This window comes from Vigna angularis, chromosome 8 (assembly GCF_016808095.1).
Source record: "Vigna angularis cultivar LongXiaoDou No.4 chromosome 8, ASM1680809v1, whole genome shotgun sequence".
NCBI lineage: Eukaryota > Viridiplantae > Streptophyta > Magnoliopsida > Fabales > Fabaceae > Vigna > Vigna angularis.
In genome coordinates, this window is record NC_068977.1 from 33,333,955 (window position 1) to 33,338,972 (window position 5,018).

At 31.7% G+C, this 5,018-nt stretch overlaps 1 long non-coding RNA gene across 1 annotated transcript; it reads right to left on the reverse strand.

Moving 5' to 3' along the window:
- Positions 1-2,852: 2,852 nt before the first annotated feature.
- On the reverse strand, positions 2,853-4,659 carry LOC128193660 (uncharacterized). The gene is made up of 2 exons (XR_008245073.1): positions 3,549-4,659; positions 2,853-3,461 (listed from the first exon to the last, which is right to left on the reverse strand). It is a non-coding gene; the product is annotated as an uncharacterized LOC128193660 (long non-coding RNA).
- Between the last annotated feature and the right edge of the window lie 359 nt (positions 4,660-5,018).

Consider the following 5,018-nt stretch of genomic DNA (forward strand, 5'->3'; position numbering starts at 1 on the left):
CAACCATGAAAGGTGAATCAACAACTTGCTTTTAGGTAAATGAAGACAACTCTCAACTCTAGCATAATATATTAGGGCATTTAAGCTATAATGGCTTAAAAAATCTTGCTACTAAGCAAATGGTGACATGATTGTCAACAATCATAACCTCTAAGGAACTCTATGCAAATTGTCTAGCTAGAAAACAAGACAAAAATTTAATATAAAAAAATGCATGTGAAGGGCATCTAAATGGCTATAGATTCAAGCATATTTGTGCGGACCCACTAGTCAACATCTAGTAGTATAAGAGATATATCATAAGCTTTATTGATGACTTGTCATGTAAAACTAGAGTGTATTTCTTAAGAGAAATATTTGAAACTTTTTCTCTTTTTAAAGATTTCAAAACATTCATGGAAAAGGAAGCTGGAAAAAGCATCATCTGCTTAAGAACTAATAAGGAGGTGAATTTCCTTCAAAAATATTTTAAGAATTTTGTAGAAGTCAAAGGATAAGGAGACAATTGATTGTTGCCTAGACTCCCCAACAGAATGAGGTTGCTGAGAAAAAGAATCGAACCATCATGAACACGGTTCATTCAATGTTGATTGAAAGACAACCAAGTGGTGTGTTCATATTTGGAATAGAAGTCTTACGAGAACCATGTGTTCTCTTTGGAGTCAACAATGAGTCTAAGGCATACAGATTATTTGATTTGATCAATAAAAAATATTATAATCAGTGGAAATGTAATTTTTGAAGAACATAAGAGTTGGAACTAGGAGCATAATAAGGCAGTGAACCAACATAATATTGTTGAAAAGGATGAGCACAAAGAAAGCACTAAAAATCAACTTGAAGATGAATTAGAAAATGATCAACAATAATAGACAAATTCACACAATGTTGGAACAAATGGTTGGAATGAATCTTGTACTCCAGTACCTAAGATTCAAATTAAAAGGAGGGCAAGAAGGCATAAAAGAGAACCTATATGGATGGAAAATTATGATATAGGAAGAAGCTCTTAAAAGTAAAAAGTGGAGAGACGCAATGGTGAAAAAGATGAAAGCAATAGAAAGAAATCAAATAGCGGAGTTGACTGATGCCAATAAGAGTAAAACCTATCGAAGTAAAATGGGTATTCAAGACCAAACTTAAAGAAAATGGAGAAATTGACAAGTATAAAGCAAGATTAGTAGTAAAGGGCTATGCGCAACACTATGGAGTGGATTATACATAAGGGTTTGCATCAGTCGTCAAACTAGACACCATCTGAATCATACTTTGAGTGGTTGCACAAAATGAATGGATCATATTTCAATTAGATATGAAAAGTGCATTTCTTCATGGAGCTCAAGGAAGAAATATATGTATAGCAGTCAGTTGTAATTGTCAAGAAAGGGAAAGAAGAGAAAGTATACAAGCTGAAGAAGACACTTTATGGGCTCAAACAAGCACCAAGGGCATGGTACAATAGAATAGAAGCTTACTTCATACAAAATGGGTTTGAAAGATGTTTTTGTGAACATACATTGTTTACACCGGAAATGATGGAAATATGTGTAATGATTTTAAAAATTCCATGATGTCAGAATTTGACATGATTGACTTAGGAAAAATGGGGTATTTTCTTAGAATTGAAATTTCGCAGAATGAACATGGAATTTTCATGTGTCAAAGGAAGTATGCTAATGAAGTTTTAACTCGAATTGGTATCCAATTGTTCTAGGAACCAAACTGTATAGAAATGATGCAGGGACTATAGTAGATGTCACCTTATTCAAGCAAGTAGTTGAAAGTCTCATGCATTTGACGGCCAGATATTTCCATCATTACACATATTTCAACCAATAGTAACACTTTCTACAACAGAATCAGAATATATAACTACAACATCATGTGCATGCCAATGTATTTGGATTAAGAGAATATTGGAGACCATTGGATTTAACAAACAGAAACATATTCTAGTTTTATGTAATAGTACGTAGTTCAACTATTAAATTGTCTAGAAATCCAATATTTCATGGTAGAAGCAAGCATATTAATGTTAGATTTCATTTTTTAAGAGATATTTTTAGAAAAAGAAGAATTATTGCAACACACATGTTCAAGTAGCTTATTTAACGATTAAGTTACTCAAATTGGAACAATTTGTGAAGTTTAGAAGTATATTAGACATGATTGAAGTCTCAAAAGTAAACTAGATGTTTTCTTAAACATTTAGTGTTCAAAGGAGGAATGGTTAGTAGTTAAGTTATTTAAACTTCTATTTTATATTTAAGTTGTTTTAGATTTGATTCAATAAGACTTGGTCATGTTAATTGATTCTCTAGGGATAAAGATGCTAAAATTTAGTTCTTGATTTTCAGATAATCACCCTTATGAGAAATGATGTGAGTAGTTTTATACTTATACATATTTCTTTAGATTACTTACTCCAGTTTACAATAGATAATAAGTATCAGTTGAGATTTAGAAAATATCTAATTTACCTGCTAGAGTTAACGCATGTTGGGTGTAGATGATAACATATTTATGGTTTGGTCATTACCAAGAAAAATTATGCTTCATTTATATGACATCTCTCATTGTGCCTAAATATTTAGTTTAACTATTTTATTGTTATTTATATGTTTTGACAAAAGAATGTTTGCCAATATCCTGGTTCTTGTAACTATCTCTCTACTTTTGAAAACGTGGTATAAAAAGTGAAACTACATTAAAAACATAAACCAGATTGGTTAGCATCTGAAGCACTTGAAGTACACAAACCATTATGCAGAGAAAGGAGAAATAACATTACTTTGGTTACTATAAATTCATGCGATCTTGTCTTTCACCGTACTAGAAGTTCTATGGTAATAGATTAAAAACACAGCAATACATTAAAATCATTACTAAAATACAGATAAGCTATCTGGTTGTTGATTTCAATCATACATCTCATCAATAAGATCCAAACAGAAGAGATTCTTTCACATTTGCATGAACCATCGATAAGAGAAGTATAAGTCACTATCTCAGGAACCATACTGCTCCTGAAAGAGATTCAGGGCCTCATCCACTCTTTCATTAGTCCATTAATCGTGACATTTTAGCTGGAAAAGCCAGGAGTTACTCCCATTTGAATCATAACTTTGAATACATGTTTCCCATTTTTCACTTCATTAACTAAGAAATACCCATACACTAATGTGTTAAGATAACAATAAGAAGTTTTACACCAGCTTTCTTCATATCAGCTAACAGGATTTTGGCTTGTTTGGAGCTAACACATTTTTGCCTTCTTTGACCTTTCCTTCTTTGCATAATGCATCTATCAAGAAATTATAGGTATAAACATCCACCCCGAATTCCATGGTGAGTTTCAAAATGTTCTTCCATGGTCCCATTATCACCATAACTGCGCAGGATATTAAGTTCTCAACCTCAGAGAAAAGGTACCTGTCAAAATAACACTCCGACCATCGGTACTGTAAAATCAAAAACACTCCCACCATCAAATCAGCGAAATCTAGTAAAGGGATTAAAAAAGTATAAGTTCTATCAGAAAAGTTAACCTTTTTTTTCCTTTTCTTCCTCTCCTGACTATATAGGGATAGTAGCTGTACCGATGGATCACTGAAGGCCCAATCCGAACATAAGATTAACCTTTATATTGATTAAGGTTCTTCTGAAACGGATCGATCACATTCCGGCTATCGGCACGGTATTTACACCAGATCCAGCAGTAAGTCCTCTGCCGGCACCTTGTCGGTCCGAGAGAGTTCAATATCATTTCATTTACATAATGAATAGCTTCTGGTAAATTATCAGCAATGAAAAAGCCATAAACTACACTATTATAGATCAAAAGATTATGAAAAATTCTCTTGGCAATAATTTCAGAATACAAACCATAACCCTCCTTTGCAACTCTACCTTTAAATAGAGTGTGAATAAATGGGCTGTACATTACCAGATCAGGCTTTGTTGACTACCCATTACGAAAGTGGCGTAAGTAATTCAGTTCACATATTCTTGTGTAATCACTTATCATCAATTTGAATGCTTTCTTCAACTAATACAAAAATCCTAACGTGATTTTTCTGAATTAGGTTAAGAAAGCACTCAACTTTCATGACAAGTGACGCTTAAAGAATGACAAATTCAGGGCTAATTATTCCATCGATCTCCATCTGCTTAGAAACGAAAATAGAAGTAGCGTGGAGAAGATTGAGAACATGATGGAAAGGGGAGTCAGGGTGAAAGGATTTGGCAAAACAGAAGAAAGCTTGGGAATGCAACAAGAGAGACAACCCTAGCCGCTATTTGTTTCCAGCAATAGATAACAGAGGAGTACCAAAATGGAAAAAATTAGGTCAAATCTGATGTCATATTTTTTTCCTTTTAAATTTTGCTTCCTCGTACATATATAGATAGAAAAATATTATTTTAATAAAAAAATTTTACCACTTTTGACAACAGCCCATGACCGCGTGTGACCAATAAAACAGTAACACTTTATCCGTTATAAAAAATTATTGAAATATATATCGGCATCCATAGTCTATACATACATGATATAACAATAATACAAAAAAATTATTAATATTAAATATTGCATTTAATAATAATTGTGTAAACAGATTTATATTTTGATAATGAAATAATAATAATGATACTAATAAAAAATAATAATATACGGCTTTTATATTTTATTATGATTTATAATATTTCATATCTCTTTTTTATTTATCTTCATCTTTTATAATCTTTATCTTGTTCAAACGATTTCACCTCCAATTTTTTTTTTCAAATTTTAAAATTTATTGTTTAATCCAAACATAAACTTATGCGACATTAATATTAAGAAGTAAGTATGATTTAGATCTACAACAGCTCTTTACATATACATACATACATGTTAAAAAAGATGGAGGAATTGTTATGTGAAGTCGTTCACAGTTATAATATTTATTTTATGTTCGGGTGATAAACATAACCACTAAATAACAGTAAGTCATGATTAAGAGAAAACTTATATAAGT